General features: G+C 53.2%; 1 protein-coding gene across 1 annotated transcript in view; it reads right to left on the reverse strand.

The window, feature by feature from the left end:
• PEBP4 (phosphatidylethanolamine binding protein 4) overlaps positions 1 to 15,547 on the reverse strand; it is a 209,759-nt gene that overhangs the window by 28,107 nt on the left and 166,105 nt on the right. The window lies entirely within an intron of this gene.

Genomic DNA, 15,547 nt, shown 5'->3' on the forward strand with positions numbered 1-15,547 from the left:
TCAGTGGAGGGCAGAGGATCCCAAGAATGTAGGTTCCTGTGCCCCTTGCCAAGATCCCGCGTTCATGTTCCCTTCCCTGGGAGACATTCGGTCCTTTCTAAGGTTGGGCAGAAAAAGCAATGCTCCCAGGTCCCACTTGGCCTCTCAGCTAGGGGCACCGTGGTAGAGAAGGAACATACAGAGGCCCAGGTCTCAAGTGCTCGGTCTGGAAGAGTGGGGGAGCGAACAGCTGTGAGTCACTCAGAGGTGGTGTCTCTGTTGTTAGAGTAACAGGGCCGTCCTGGCCCTGTGTCGGGCACTCTCCCATCCTGAGGCATTTCAGGCACTTCTGCTCCCCTGTATCACCTCATCCTCTTTTACAAGGAGGCAGAAGGGGCCAAGATGATCATCCCCAATTTGCAGGTGGGGAACGCAAGCCTATGAGAGGTTAAGTGACTTGCCCGGGATTACAGCCAGCGGCAGAGCTGGGAAAGGAGTCCAGGTGTCCTGGCCTGTGCTCCAAGACTCCTGACTCATAGTCCACTGTTCTTTTGCCTACACCTCATAACAAAGGGGGCTGTGTTAAGGACATCAGTTGTGAGGAAAAGAGATAATTTCTTTCCCCGTCGCTGGAATTTCTCCGGTGGCCCCAGATGTGCTTCAGTTTGGCTGAAAGATCAGTCTAGATCTCCCTAGATCTCTCCTGAATCACACCCGGGCCTGCAGGCGGAAAGCTATTCAGACAGGGACCGGCGGCCACTTGCACTAGCCCACTCCTGACTTCGGGACCCCAGGTGCCATGGAGAGGGGGTGCAGGCGGAGAGGATGGGGGTGGCCAGGTGACGTGGGGAAGGCCTGGGCTCTGTGGCTAGACGCTTCTCCCATCTGAGGCTGGGGCCTCTCCTCAGGGAGAGCTGAGTTTCCTTAGGAGTGTGGCTCATGTGGTTTCTGTCTCAGACGTTCTCCTCCTTGGATTCTCTGTCTTGTTCCAGCCCGGTTCACCCTTCTCTTCCTTTGTGAAGCCTTCCTCAAAGGCATTTCCCCCAGTGCTTCCTCCCTCACACTGTGCTTGGCTCTGTGGTGGTGCCCTCTTCAGCCGAGGCCTGTAGCTGCTGCCTCTTCCCTGGCCACGCAGGAGCTCCGCCAGGGAATCTTGTCCTCTACAACCTCTCCTGCTGTGGTGGCAAGGGGAAGATGTGCAAAGTACCTGGGGCAGGAGGGGAGGGACTGACACATGAGTGCCTTGTCTATGGGCTCCACACCCATCCCAATGGCTCAGCAGGAAACTGAGTCTAGGGGAGCTCAGCCACTTGTCCTGGTCATTAGGTGGCAAAACAGGAAGCGAACCCAGGAATTTATTTTAGACACAATGCTCTTTGCCTGACCCACTATGGTCTGTCAGACGTTCGCTTAGAAGGATGCCGGAGAGAGTGACAGGTCGTATTATCTACAGAATTGAATCCTGGTTGAAGGTGTTGTCTCCTGGTTTGAAAAATGCCCTCAGTCTGGCAAGAGAAGCATTTTTATTTCACTAGGTTCACCTTCCTCCCTTCTTTTCTCCAAGAGACATTTCTGCTGCGGTGAAGCATGAAAAGGCCTTGGGGGGTGTCTTCCCAGCACCTGGGGCAGGGGCTTCTCTCTGTCAGTCTGTTTTCTGCATGGGGTGCAGAAGCCACCCTGGGGCACGGAGAGAGTCCTGGGCACAAGGACTCATCAGTTTGGGGACAGGTTGGGCTGTTTCGGTCTGGAGAGCTATCAGATGCCAAGTCTGTGGCCCCTGGGTGTGGGGCCTATGACTCTGTCCTCTGGCCCTTCTGGAATAGGGAAGGGGGAGGTGTGTGTCAGTCCCCCTGGACTAGGACAGTCAGCGGGACCTCAGCCACAGGGACAGTCACAGGATTTCCCTTCCCTTCTGGGCCCTCCTCTCTCATGCCAGCCTCCTCCTCCTCCTCCGTTCTCTCTCCTCTCTCCAGCCTCTTTCTCTTGCGTCCTGTGTTCTGCCTCTCCTCCCTCCTCCTGTCCCTTCTTTTCTCCTTCCTTCCAAGGGGACCTCAGCCCTCCACCAGGAAACAGATTTCTTCAGACCATCTGGTCTCACAGTCTGCCTCTCCTGATCAGCCCTGTCCATCCATTACAGCATGCTGCGACGGCGGAAATGTTCTAGATCTGCACTGCCCCTATACTGTAGCTCCAGCCACACGTGGCTCCTGAACACTTCAAATACAGCTAGTGGCGTCGAGAAGTAGCATTTTTAAACATTTTATTAAATTTTAATTAATTTGAATTTCAGGACGCTTGGGTGGTTCAGTTAGCTAAGTGTCTGCCTTCAGCTCAGGTCATGATCCCAGGGTCCTGGAATCAAGTCCCACCTGGGGTGGTGGGGGAGAGTCCTTGCTCAGCGGGGCACCTGTTTCTCCCTCCACCCGCCACTCCCCCTGCTGGTGCTCTCTCTGAATAATAAATGAAATCTTAAAAATAAATAAACAAATAAATAAAATTTAATGAAGTTTAATTTAAATAAGTATGTATCTAGTGGCTAGTGAACTGGACACCAGAGCTCTAAGTGATACCAAGTGCTTGAGTCCCGGGGCGGGGGGTCCCTGGGGACACCCCCCCATCTGGGCCCTGCCACATCCCCTAAGTGCCTCTGTGTGGACGCAGCTTCCCGCCCATGCTGTTTTCTGACCTGTGAGAGGCCACAGAGGCCTGGGTTCTGGGCTTGGAGTTGGGTAAATGTGGGCACTGGATCTGTGAGCCTCAGTGGCCTCTTCTGTAAAATAATAAAGATAATTTCTTGGGGAAGGTGCCCAAGCCCCAAGTTTCCCTTCCAGCTCTAAGTTCAATGCTGCTTTTGGGCAGGAACCTCCTATCGTCAGATCTGGGTGAGTCAGCATGAGTAGCACGGCAGGTGGGGTGTGTGTGTGCGTGTGCATGTGTGTGCACACGCGTACATGTACATGTGTGCATCCATGGAAGAGGGGCTGTGAGGGACGGCAGTGAGACCCTGGGATCCTGCTTCGCAGTCTGACCCTGCCTCATTGAATGGCCTGGGACTAGGAAAGGGGTTAAAGGCTCCACGATGAGGGGAAGTTTGCAGCCTGACTCCACTCCTGGCAGGCGTTTTTGCCTGCTCCTTGGCCCGGGTGCTCCAGCGATGCCCCAGACTTCCTCTTCTGCCATAAAAGTCTCCCGGAAAGTCTTCCCACAGAGGCCCCGGGGGCTTTCTCAGGGAATGTGTGAGTGTGTGCACACAGGCACTGTGGAGCAGGAGCCCCAGGCCGCGTGCACGCTCTCCCACGACGCTGCTGGCCCTGGCATTGGAGGGGGTGTCTGTCCCGGCCTGGGGGGAGGGGGGATGGGGCTTCTCCTGGACCCAAGCCCTGGCTTATGCAATGCTGGGACTCTTAGTCAGCTTGAAGGACTTGGACACTCATGCACACACATACACACACGCACACACGTGGATACACTGTGTAGGTAGGTATGTGGAAGGAAGATAAATTAGCCTTTGCTGCTTTGCCCTCTCTCCAAGCTTCTGGTGCAGCTGATCTCCACACATCTGGAGAGAATGGGGGCTGTGGGAATCCCTCAAGACGGGGCTGTTCTCAGGCTCCTCGAGGGTGATGGAGGCTCTGAGCCCATAGCTGAGGTCGGAGGGACCACAGAGAGGAGCCCTCTGAGGGCAGGGGAGAGAAGCCCGCCAGCCAGGATATGATGGGACGTGGCCATAGTGTAAAGAGAAGAGGATGAATTCTCTTTTGCTCCCGAAGGTACTTAAGCCTCGGGGATCCTGGGTCACAGACCTGCCTGGTGGAGAGTTGCATCAGAGCGAAACTTCATGCTGGATGCCTTGCGGGAGAGGGCATTGAGGGCTTGTGATTCAAAGTTTCCAACCTTTAGGTGCTTGGGGTCAAATCCTCATTCTCTTCGATGTCTCCCCTCTCTGACCATTAGTCTGTGCTAGACAGATGGAGGTGGTCGCTGGGGGTGAGTGAAGACATGTGGGGTTGAATCAGAGGTCACCAGACTTTAATCAGCCCTGAGTCAGAGAGGTGGGTGGGAACAACTTCAGGTAATTTTGGGGCTCCCAATAAGCAAGAGCTTCCTGGGAAAAGAGAACCCTCCCTGATGGTGCAGCTGTGAGGCTCTGACTGCAGACCGAACCTTTCTTTGCCATCACTTATACTCTAGGAGAGAACAGAGAGGCCACAACAAGTGAATGATTCAGAAGCAGACCCACCTGGAGCCAGGGAACTGGGACCAGCTGACCCGCTGGGTCCCTTCTAACTCTGTAATTCCACATAGGCACTCACCACATCAGTGCCTCTTGGCTCTGTGGACCTACACTGGTCCACTGAGAGTTTGTGTGTGGGGGGGTGCCAGTTGTGGGGAGACATCAGTCTGTGGTCAGGGAACCGAGAAAGATGTGGGTACAGAAGTGGGGATTCCCACAGAGTCCTGCTGGAGTTTCTGAATCTGCTCCAGGGTTTTTACTTCCCGGAAATAGGAAAGAGAGTGAGGATGGTTAGAAGGATCTGCAATTTGCTTTTTGGTTATGCATGGTTTTGGCAAGAAAGCTGGGGGGTGTGTTCCTCCTTTATCATAGCTGGCAGCCCAGATTTCCCACAATACGATGAGGTTTGGCTGGTAGGCTCCTCCCCCAGACGTCCCTGTGGGCCTCCGCTAGGTCTCCTTGCTTTAGGTCTGTGGGCAAGAGGGCCCCTCTTAGGTAATGTCAGCCCTCGGAGCACAGCTCTGTTTCCCTGACTCATGACCTCCACCTGTCCTGCTCAAGCTGACAGCTGTGCCTGCCCCAGCCCCTGCTTCTCTCCATCTCCTCCTGGAGAGGGGAGTTGCCATCCAGGCCATGGCCAAACGCAGCTTATGGCCCCCATTTGCCTCTGTCTGAACATTGCCCCTCCCTCCCTGCCTGTGAGCAAGTTCCCCGTACAGGTGGTCGGCTACAGGGAGGCTGTGGAAGCACAGATGAGCCATGGGTGAGTTCTAAAGCGGGGGGATGGGGGGGTCCTTCTAAAGAGAGATCCTTTGGGGGGTCCCTCCTCTGCATTTTACTGAGAAGCCAATCCAGGGTCCTAGGCAGCGTGTGTCTGGAACCTAGTTCTCTGAATTCCCAGTGTGAGATAATTTATAACAAATTAATTCTCTCATTGTCCCAGGGGCTTGGATGTGCATGGGGCTGGCATTTGGAAAAATGCATTGGGGCACCATTTTCTCTTCTAAAATCCGGGTAGATGGTTCTGGGCACATGGCTGGTGTTTAATAAATGCTTGCTGTTTGACCTGTGTCTGGAGGTGATGCCTCCCTCACCTTCAGTAGGAAGGAGGGGCATTCCTTGTAGGAGCGTGGTTTAGTGGTTTACCCTTCTCTGCTGTCACCCTCTAGATTTCTACAACAGCTGGGCAGTCAGAAAGGAGGATGTCAGATGACCCAGCCTCCCCCTCCCCCTCCCCTGTCAGGGTCACACCTTGCTCTCTCTTAGCTTCTCTCACTGCTAAGACCTGAATAAAGGAGTTAGTCTGTACAGCAGCAGCCACCCTAACTGTTAGAGAAATAAACAAGATGGTATTGTGCCAAGGGGAGAGAAGTTACATCAAAAATATCTCAGAAAGGAAGAAAGCCAAACTTTTATATGAGATGCATGGATGGGGGAGGGGGGGCAAAAAAAAAAGGCCTGGGTAATTAAGTTAATAGGTTTCTTAAAGAATGCCCTTGTGAGTGATGTTCAACACATTCAAGTGTTGACAAGAAGGTATTGAACTTGACACCCACGCAGCGGGCAGAAGCATGCTCTCAACTCCGACACACCTTCTTTGTCTGAAACTTGTAGTAAAACTCAGCTCTGGGTTGTGAAATCTGTCCCAGGGAATCCGTGCTGCGGGGCTCCAGGGTCAAGTCACTTGCTGCCAGATAGGCTTCGGGTGGGCCGAGGCAGCCAACCTGAGCTAAGATCCCAAGATTAGGAAGGGCAAAGGCTGGGGTCCCCAACTCAGAAGCCTAGAGATGTTATTATGTCATATGAGGCCTGTGAGTCTCTGAGGACCCACAGACAACTTGCAAGTCCTTGGGGGTCGTCAGAATGAAGCCCCGTCCTTTTCCTCCAAGCCTCTTGGGGAACTTATGTATGAGACCCAGGAACATCTGTGTGATCCTAGCACTTCCTTATCCTGATGAACTAATGTAAGGATCCAGGTGACTATGGATTTTTTCCCTTTCTCTTAAATCTTTGGTAGGGAGAGAGGCCCTAAATCACTGGTGGCCTGTCGGAAAGGAGGCTTGCCTCAGAATAGTGGTGTATGTGTTTGTATTTAAAGAAAACTTGGGGTTTCTCTTGTTTGAAACCACAGGAGCATAAATTACCATTCTTAAAACAAAAGAGTGCCTCCTTTGGCCGAGAGCTGGCCTCAAAGGCCCCAAATAAGCATGAGGCTTCTGGCCTCTTTGCCTGGCTGCCTTTCTGCCTAGCTGTCACCCAGCCTTCCCATCATCAGCCCTTTACTCAATCTTCTCTTTGTGTTACATTAGGCTCAGACTTTTCAAGTGATCAGAGCTTTCAGGCCGGGACCTGAATCTCAGGGACTCCATCAAAGTTAGGGTGGCAAGGATGTCTTTGTGAAAGAAATCTTCTATTTTGGATATTTAGCAAAACACTTTGAAAATCTTGTAACCCAAGTCTACGGTTGTCTGGTCAACCCCGAGGAAGCTCATCTTAGGGGACTAATGACAAAGACCAGATTCAACACCTGTAGCTCATGGGTTTCCAGCCTGGCAGAAAGACCAGCACTGCCCCTCACCTCAAGTCATACACATTGTCTGCGGATGTGCTGGGAAACAGTGGGTGAACCGGAACTTCCCCTTATTTAAAAATGGCCATCAGGAAGGCAATCGCCTCTTGCAACTGGAAAGGCTGGGTTAGCTCTGTGCTCTAGTTCTTGGCACCAGCTCTTGTTCTGGGGCCCATTTCTGTCTGGAGAAGCCAGTCGCCACCCAGGTCAATTCCACTGTTCAGGAGCAGCAGAATTCTGGGATTTACACACACTCCTAAGACATTTTCATTTCCAGGAGAAGGGAGCAATTTATCAGGTTTCTGCCTAACTCTCAAGGCACCAGGACCCAGGATTAAGGGAAAGCTCTGGGTTGAGTAGGGGATACTTGTTAATTTACACTGAAATTTCCCATTCTTTTAGCATTCTCCATCCCCATTCTCCATCATGGAGACATGGCACTGCAATGCCTCTCCTTTCCTGATTGCCCAATTTGAGTTTCCTAAGAGCACACTGCACAGCCAGTTCAGCACACTCCCCTTCAGTGACTCCTATGCTTAGAGCCAGGCTGGGGGCCACAGGGCTACTGTTCCAGCCATTAAGAGTAGAGTTCAGCCAATAGGACCCCCAGAACTGCCTGCACCATCACTGGAGTCCCAGAGAAACACCCACCTGGCTCAGGAGGCAGGAGGGAGCTGGGAGCCTCCCGGAAATATGCAGGCTTCCAGAGAAGTCACTTCCTCCAGCCATTTCCCATTTCCTCCCACCCCCCAGCACTGAAACTGGGGGTGCCACAGAGACTTCCAACGAGGAGTCAATGATTCAAGGACACTAGGATGGATGTTTCACTGGGACATCTTTTTGCAAATAATGTTTCTTCCTTTGGAGACACCTGACCAGAGCAAAGCAGACTTCTTAGTTTGAACAAAGTAGTGACATGAGATCAGTGATAACGTTGGTGTGTTTCACGTGGATAAACGGTACCGGGAGAACTTGAGAGCTGGACAGCTCCAGGAGCTGCCAAGAGGCTGAGGTCAAACTCCAAGGCAGAGCCCACCAGAGTGGCCACCTTGCTGAAGTCCTCCCTAGGCCACCATTCTTTGTGGGGGTGGGCGGGAGCCAGGATCCTGGGCTGCGGGCTTTGCTGTGCTGGCTGGCCGCCTGGCCTCAGCATTGGCTTTTGGACCAGATTTCCCCGCCCCGGTGTGGGAAGTGTGAGGGGTTGGAGCCCCGAGGCAGGAAGTGAGCACAGATGGGCTGCCCAGACAGCTGTGTGGGGAACAGAGCACATCTGTCCGGGGTGAGTCTGGTGGGGCCCCGCCCCACAACCTCTATGCCACATCTACCTATTCATCCATAGGGTATCGGCGGGGTTTGGGTTCCAAATGGGGAGGACGATGTAAAGCCGGAAGACAGAGAATGAGTTAGGGGTGGCTGAAAGGGGTACAGTCACAAGAAAACAGAATGTTTCTGAACTCTGGGGAAGAGGAGGGGCAAAGGACAAAGCAAAAACTGAAAGCAAATGGATCCGTTTGTATCTGCTCAGGATGGGCTTCTGGCTTTGCAGGGGCTCCTGAGTGCCCAGGGTCTGGTCTGGTGTCTCCTCCTCTGTGCAGCTGTCCCACTCCAGACGGTCGTTCCTCCTTGGGGCTCTCCAGGTGTCTTGCATTGTACTGATTAAAGTCCCTCCTTTTTCTGACCTGCTGCGCTTCGGATGTACTAAGGGCAGAGACCCTATCTCCTTCATCATGGAATCCTGGTGGAGTAGACATGCTGTAGAAGTTTGTTGAATGAGTGAATGGTTTTGTAGCCTAAACTGACACGAGGTTTCCTATTTAATCCCTTAATTTTCTCTAATTGGCTTCAGATAGTGCTGGGAAAGCTTATCCCAAGTAGACACCCAGAGAGATCCTTGAGAGATAGAAGCTGGATCAGACTTCTCAGCAGGAATTTGCCTGTAGGCCTGAGGGTGGTTTACCCTTTTAGCTCTTTTCTGGGGAGCTCAGCAGAGGGGAAAGGCTCATTGTTCTAGAAACTGGACAGACAGACTTAGCATCATGGCTGTTTGCACATCCTCCTTGGGGCAGCTGCTCCTCTCTCTGTGCAAAGCTGTGAGCTGCCCGGTATCAAGCCGGAGAGGTGGGAATTATGGGTCACACGTATCTCTGCAAGTGGGCGAGGCTGGTAGTTTTCCCACATCCACTCCGTCCATCACCCCTCTCTGTCTGGTGTTTACAGGCTAATGACAGGAGATGGGCATTTGAGTCCCAGCTTGGCTGTGTGGCTGTGAGTGAGGCATTTCTCCTCTCTGGGCCTCAGTATGCTCGTCTGTACAATGGGAGGGTTGCACTGGGTGATCTCTGGGATCTCCTCCAGCTCTTGGTCACAAATCCGGTAGGACGATGAGTAGGGAATGTGGCCCTTGCGTTATCACCATCCTCCAAGAGCCTGGGCTGGGAACTTGCCCTGCACTTGGACTGGGAGAGGGCGGAGGGGCCCCAAAGCCCCTGTTGCACTCACTGGCTCCTGTGTTCACCCCTTTGCTGCAATGATGACTCTTTCTGGATGAATTAGTTGAGTCCTACTTGGAGTCAGAAGGTCTGCATGGATGATTCTTAAATGTTTCTCAGACTGCTACTCCTGTTTTCATCACCGAGTGAGTGTAACAGGAGTGCCCCTTGGGAGGAAAGGAGGGCTGGAGTCCCAATTGCTTGGGGCCCGAGGAGACACACACTCTCATAGTCTCGTCCTTGTCCTCGTCATCACTACCACCTATTATTAATACTGTTAAACATTTACTGTTCTTCCCTCAGCCACGGGCAGTGGATGAGTAAATCAGCAAGGAAACCTGGCTTCCAGAAGCCTGCACTGTTCTGGGCATCTCTCAGGTCCAGGCTGGTTTCTCCTACCCTTATCTAGAGATTAACTCTGACCCTCCGCAGGCTGCGGGGCCGCTGCTCAGTGCCCCTCTTTGTGAAAGCTGTGGGAAAGGCATTCTAACTCCAAGCTGCTTCTGCTGCTGGCCACGTGTGTCTTATTCATCTCTGTGGCCCTTACGGGGTGTTGTACAGGGCCGTGACACAAGGTGCTCCCTAAATGCTTACTGATCATAATTGTCATAATGTGGTCTTACAATATGTTCAGTCGGGGAAGCGGGCCTCGGTGCTCAGAGAGCCGCTGAGCCGCCAGGAGTGGAGAAACATATTTAACTCCGTGTCTGGAGCATCCTCCCTGCCGACGCCCCAGTCCTAAGGTTGCAAGACTAGCCTGGGATTGTTTTGGAGGCGGGCCAGCAAAGACTCACCCAGGAGGTGATCAGCTGGCGCCTCCTTCTGGCCCTGCAGGACTGGAGCAGGCCTGGGGAGGGCTCCGGAAGGAGCCTTTGCCCCTTAGCTCCCAGAACGTGACCCTCCAGGCCCTAGACTCTTCACCCGACAGAGCCCAGCTCAGGAGAGCCAATGGAGGGCGAGGGAGGCTGTTATGTAACCGATTTAACTCCTTGTCAAAACTGGTGACTAATTCCAACTGTCTCGGCCAGATTGGCTCAGCAGCTTTGCTGCTAGCCGCATGAGGCCTGGGCCAGTTTGTGGCCGGTTCTCACACCCTCTGCTGGATGGATGGTAGCTTCCTGGCTGGCCTTGGCCTCACCAGCCCCGACCACTGCCCCATCAGCACTCCTCCCACCAGTTTAGACCTTTTCCGTGTTCACCCGCTCCCCTGACCTTCATGTCCCTTCCTGCCCTAGCAAAAACAGCCTAGGACGACTGTCCCCAAGAACCACCTGCTTGGGGTCTTGCTAAGGCCCTTTATTTTGTACCAGGTGAGAGAGAGAAGGGAGTTAGGGCCTGCTGCCCTCGGATAGCTGGCCAGGCTGGGAGTTTGGGCTTGTGGAGGTTGGGACCATGGGTGCAAGTTCGGGAGCCTCTCTGCACCGCTCGCTTGGGTGGGGGGTGGTGCTCTAGGCCACATCTGGCCTCACCCAGCGCCCTGGACTTGGGGCCCTGGCTCCACGGGTCACAGGCTGCTGGGGGATGCTGGGAAAGTCCTGTGCCCGTGACCCGGGCTCTCCCTTTCCTTTCTCGAAGGAGGGGCTTGGTAAGCTCAGCCCATCCCTGCTGCAGAAGGCTGTCCTGAGGGCACCTGGGTGGAGGTGAGAGAGTTTGGGGAGACTCCAAGAGGTGTCCTGACAAGGTCCAGAGCATTCAGAACAATAAGTGCCGGGATTATTTTATCTACTCAACCAAACAATCCCCTGCGGTTGGGATGATTCCTATCTTATAAGGTGAGGAGACTGAGGCCCAAAGTGATCAGGATGTTTGTCAAAGCTGGTACGTGGCTGAGCTGGCCTTTGAACTCACACCCCCAGTGACCCGGAAGCCCAAGCTGGTCCTGACACACTGCCTTCCCAGGGTTTCTGGGACGTGTTCCCGAGGCCTTGAAATGAAATGCTTACACATCTCTGCAACTTCGCGGCAACTGTTCAAGCCGATCCAGAAAATAATACTACCTTGTCCTCTTCCACCAAGCAGTATACAGACATGATCTCATTCACTCTCACAGAGTCCCCTGTGGGCTAGGGCGGGGGTGGGTAGGGTTGACTCCACTTTCTGGAGTGAAAGGGAGGCACAGAGAGGGAGGTTGTCCTGTCCTAGATCACACAGCGGGCTGGCGGGACTGCCGGGACTGGACACCAGGCCCTCTTGCCCTCCAGGGTAGGTAGTTACCTGCCTTGACGGATGTGAGCTAGAGTCACCCCGGAGATACGGCAGATTGGGGTGCTCTTCTTGATGGGTGACTCAGTGGCTGAAAGAGCTCCAAGGGAGTTGGGCTTGTATTGAGAAAGGACATCTGAGAAGCAATAAATTCAATCTGCACGAGGGAGGGAGGGAGGCAGGCGGCTGGGCCTGGCAGCTGCTCCAGCAGCTCCCTTCATGGCCAGGCTCCTTCCCCCTGGGCTTCCCTTCCCGGATGCCCTGGGACTTGGAGGCGGCCGTGGCATGAAGGAAAGAAGACTGGCCTCGAGGTCAGCGGGCCAGGGAGTGTATTCACCAGAGGCCCCCAAATTAGTCACCTCATCGCTCAGCTTTTCCATTTTTCACACAAAATATGGGGAGACTGACTACACGCAACAGACATTGTGTGTGAAATGTTTCCTCATACTTTACAATGCTTGCCCAGAGAGAAACCACTGGTGTTCCCTTCAGCTCGATTTCCTTTCTAGGAAGCGCCTTTTAAAAATGGTTTTGGAGTGGTGGCTCACCCCGTAGGACTGTCTGGGTCAAATGTCTAACGGAACGACTGGGGCTGTTTTCACTTGGTATCTCTAGTCCCCAAGGTCTGGCACTGAACCACAAGCTGCCCGAGTGGCCCCGTGCACTCTGGGAAGAAGCGGTGCAAAGGCCCAGGGAGTAGGCATGTGAGGCTCCGTGGGTTTTGGTCACAGGTTCTTTCCTTCCAACTCTTTAAAACTGTAAGAGCCATCTTTAGCTCACAGGTCCTGCAAAAAAAAAAGGCCAGTTTGGCCTGTGGGAAGTAGTGTGCTGCCCCTAGTCTGGTATAAAGGTGGGTGGAGGGGACTTTGGAAATAGAAAAGCCTAGAACCCACTTAGCTGTATGCCTTTGGTCCACTCATTTGGCCTCCTGAGGCTTTGTCTATTGCCTTGCCTGTTTCAGAGGGCCGTTGCCTGTGCAGGGGGCTGTCTATGCAGTGCCCCCCTATAGTAGAGATCCCCTGGATGGGAGCTGAGAGCACTCTAGAGGGAAGGAACATGCAATCCAAGCTGGCCTGCCCTGTCCTCAGTGTGGTAGTGGGGATAGAGCTCTCCTAGTGCCTGGAATATTTTACAGGGCAATGGAGGTCTTGTCTCAGAAGAAGGGCTCCAGGATTTCATTGAGGGGCAGGAGCAGAACTGGGAGTCTGCCAGACTGCAAGGGACCCCACAAAGACTGAGCAAGGGCCAGGAAGGCCCAGGGCTTTGCTGGGAGAACTCTGGGGACTACCTGGTCCTCTTGAGTCCAGGGTTCTGGTCAAGTAAAACACTAGGGGACAATAGCTCTGAAACAAGCATGGACCCAAGCAAGCTCTTTTCATTGACACGTGCTAAGCGTCTTCTGCCTTCCAGGAGCCCTGCTGCAGGCTGTGTCCATCCTCCCAGCAAGTCTGGACGCTGCAGAGGGCTATGGGGCTTGGCTGCAGGGACAGGAGTGAGGTGAGAACAGACCAGAGCCAGTGCTCCTGTTGCCTCTGATGTGATGTCCTAATTCTGTCTGTGCATTCAGGCTTGGATTGGATACCAGGCCATGGGTGTTTGAGATCTTGGCTCTTCTTTGTTTGAAACACAGGGAGAAGTGACGGGTTCCTTGGCTGTCAGAAGAATCCCACTGTCACCCAGTCTCGGAACCCGGAGCACTCCCTTTTGTGTACCTGTGCCATCCCAGGGCTGGTTCTGAAGGCCTCGCCTGGGACCAGGCTCCCAGGCTATCACTCAGCAGTGTGACATGGAGCACAGTCTCTTGTCTTCATATCCCCAATCGCCCTGCTCATTTCTGTGCCCCTTCCACCTGTGATGCACAGTTCTCTAGCTAGGAAAGTCCTTCTACCACTTCTTTAGCTGGTAAACCTCTACTGAGTCCTCTATTATTATTATTTTTTTCTTTACATTATTTTGAGGGGGGAGGGGCAGAGAGAGAATCTTAAGTAGGTTGCACACCCAGCACGGAGCCCGATGCAGGGCTCCATTTCACGACCTTGAGATCATTATCTGACTTGAAATCAAGAGTTGGACACTTAACAGACAGTCACCCAGGTGTCCCTCTACCGAGTCCTTTAAAACATAACACAAATGTCACCTCCTCTAGGAAGCCTTCCAAGACTACCTAGGCACAGTTAGTATTTCCCTCTTCTACGTTCAGGCACTTTGTGTTCCTATTGTACTGTTTGAGGGTAAACATTATTTGAACACTTATTACAGCCTATGCCTTCTACAAGTGCTTTACTGCATTATCTCATTTAACATTTACAAACTCATGAGGTGGCTTTTTTTTTTTTTTAAATTTTATGTATTTATTTATTTGACAGACAGAGATCACAAGTAAGCAGAGAGGCAGGTAGAGAGAGAGGAAGGAAAGCAGGCTCCCTGCTGAGCAGAGAGCCCGATGTGGGGCTCGATCCCAGGACCCTGGAATCATGACCTGAACTGAAGGCAGAGGCTTTAACCCACTGAGCCACCCAGGTGCCCCAAGAGGTGGCCTTTTTTACCCCCATCTTGCAGGCAAGGAAACTGAGGCTTAGAGCAGCTACATAACCTGCCCCAGGTCACCTAACTGTTAACTGGTAAGGCTGGGATCTGCATCCAGGCCGCTGGACTCCAGTGCCCTCCCTACTAACCACTAAATTATATTGTCTCCCTTACATTACTTATAATTACCCCAAACTGTAATGATAAGTTTATGGGTCTGTAAATGCCTCCTGTGCCAAGAACTCATATTTGTTGCCCTAGACTACATAACACAGCTCATAGTAGGTGCTCCGTGGATGCTTATGGAATGAACGTTGAATAAAGAATCTGTGGGAGCTGAGGCCCCCAAGGGTAGGTGGGGTTCCTGGGAGCAGGGAAAGGGAGACTGGCCGGGAGACAGCCGGGTGGTGGGGAGCACCTGACTCCAGCTGGAGGTGAGGTGGTTCCTGCCGCCAGTGGCCATACCATTTTGGAACCATCAGCCTGGCAGGAACAACAGAATGGTGTCCTGACCCGCAAGCATCTTCGCTGTGCTCGGAAGTGCTTCACATTGGGGCATGCAGAGTCTGGAGTAGAGGATGGCTAGTTCCCATCCCTAGACAGCCTACAGGGGCAGAAGCTCAACCCTGGTCCTTGCAGGACGCACCTGGGCCGAGTCTCACCCCAGAGTCAGGGCCTGGACTCTGAGCCCCATAGGTTCTGAACCTTGCGGGCATTCTGTGAGTCCCGGGTGTTAGAGGAAGTAGCACATGTGTGAGTTCCTGTGCAAACGAGTCCCCTCTTGCTCCCCGAAGGTCTGTTTACAGCCCACTGGCTTCCGGGGCAGGAGAACTCTCAGGTGAGTGAAGACACGTGCATCAGGATGCTAGGCTTCTCCGACTCCTCGTGGCCGTCTCCATCTTATGGGAGGCGGGACCCCGCCATGCCGCAAAGCCTGGAGGCTCCCAGCAAGCCCAGGTGGGCCAGGGAGGTCACGCTTCCCGCCACCCCTTCCTTGCAGGTGGCCCTCTCCTGGGGAGCTGTAGGGCCTCAGGGGCAGGGGTGGCTGGATGGTGTGTGGGGGAACCCCTTTAGCATTCAGTCCCCTCTAGGGGCCAGCTGTGCCCCTTGAAGCCAACTGGAAAGCTCTTTTCTCGCCCGGAAGAGGTCCAAAGCCGATGTGGCTGCTGACACACGGGGAGGCGGGGGTGTGGGGAGAGGCGGGGAGAGCCAGAAGACCCCCCTGCAAGCCGTGTTCATACAAAATGCATTTCCCAACGTATCCCTCTGGCCTGTCGGAGCCCCTTCTGCTCAGTGCTCTGTTTATACATGATAGACAACTAATTAACATCCAAACCTCTTGAAAGGTCTTTTCAGAGGTAATGTTCTGACAGATTATGTCAGCAAGGAGCACTGATTTGTCTAAGCATGGATCACATTGTTTCAGATTGAATGAGGTGAATATTAAACTGCTTTAAATGTACTCTTCATAAAGTACTAATTACACACTCCCAAGGGAGAACAGCCAAGGAATACTAAACAGTAGAGAAGTCAACAGAAGGTTCTTTT

This window comes from Mustela erminea, chromosome 2 (assembly GCF_009829155.1).
Source record: "Mustela erminea isolate mMusErm1 chromosome 2, mMusErm1.Pri, whole genome shotgun sequence".
Lineage (NCBI taxonomy): Eukaryota > Metazoa > Chordata > Mammalia > Carnivora > Mustelidae > Mustela > Mustela erminea.